Below are 1,524 nucleotides of genomic sequence, written 5' to 3'. Positions count from 1 at the left end.
GTGCTCCGCGCGCGCTCACGTACGGTGCACGTGGCCGGACAATGGGACTCTTCGGAAAACGCGAATTCGGGAACCGAAAACAGTTCAAAGGGCAATCCACCACTTTCTAATTTTCCGAAGATTCCCATTTCCCCTCGCCCCTTTCACCACCAAGCTACTAGTATATAAGAGCGCCGATTTCGATGAGAATTCGCTCATTTTCGTATCACGCTGCCCTCGGCGAAGATACACCAGGCACACAGAGCATCGCTATAAGCGCAACTCTCCATTAAAGGTTACCATTAGAATCTTCTTTCTTTCTGCCATAGTGGCACTCCTATTCATACTTCCTAAAAATCGCGCTATCAAAGGCGTATGTCCTCCTTCACCCTTGTTGTACTCTCTTCCACAACTTCCAGAATCGCGCCTACCAAAGGCGTATGCCCCGTCTTACTCTCTGTCTTCCATAAATCGCGCCTACCAAAGGCGTATGCCCCGTCTTACCCTCTGTCTTCCATAAATCGCGCCTACCAAAGGCGTATGCCCCGTCTTACTCTCTGTCTTCCACAGATTCCAAAAATCGCGCCTACCAAAGGCGTACGTTCCATCTTACTCTTCGTTAAACGGTCTTTTCTACCAGGTGTATTCCCACCTTCCGCATATCTGGAATCGCGCTTGCCAAAGGCGTATGCCCCATCTTACTCTCTGTTATACTGTCTTTTCAACTCCCGCCTTCCAAATACCTTGAGTCGCGCTTGCCACAGGCGTACGCCTCTTCTCACCTTTATCATATTGCCTTTCCTGCCACATATACATATATACATCTCGTTCTTACCACGATACCTTTTTCGGTCACATATTAAACTAACGATTCTTCGCGTCACAGGGAGCGTCAGGTTGATTTACCGGTATCCCGCCCGATAAAACCGCGATGGAGCAACCCAGGCGCAGGTAGGGCCTAAACGTACGAATATATATATATATATATATAGGGCGCCACCCATAAGCCTCAAACGTTTAATTATTAAAGGGCACGGCGATCGAGGGCTGGGGGCCGCAAACGGGCTCTAAGGCGACTAAGGAAGGAACTATTCCAATCGAGGGAGTTCGACCCTTCCTGTCTCGACGGGCATCCGGGGTATTTTACGTGCTCCCCCGAGAGCCCCCCATATTCTCCAGGGCCCTTTGCGCCCACGGAAGAGACGCGCAAACCTCTTCCTCCTCCACGAGTCCCGTCACCCCCACGCAGGCCCCCTTCGCCTCCGCAAGCCGACGCGTATGCCCCTGTTAGGGTACCGACTCGCCCCTTAAGGGTAGGTCGGCAGGCCCCTCCGCGCGCCGGTAACACCGGACCCAAGCCACTGCCCCGTATACGGGAAATAGAAATAGTGAACTACACAATAAAGAAAGTTTAATAAAAGTTACGTTCTATCTCTCTCTCCCCATCATCTCCCTATCCCAAGACGCAAAATGATGATCTTCACGGCAAGCATAAGGGTTCCCGCTCGGCCCACTTTAAGCTAGCCATCTCTGATTGAGTCTCCT

Source organism: Wasmannia auropunctata, unplaced genomic scaffold (genome assembly GCF_000956235.1).
Source record: "Wasmannia auropunctata unplaced genomic scaffold, wasmannia.A_1.0 LD336074.1, whole genome shotgun sequence".
Lineage (NCBI taxonomy): Eukaryota > Metazoa > Arthropoda > Insecta > Hymenoptera > Formicidae > Wasmannia > Wasmannia auropunctata.
This window is presented reverse-complemented; position numbering follows the sequence as displayed.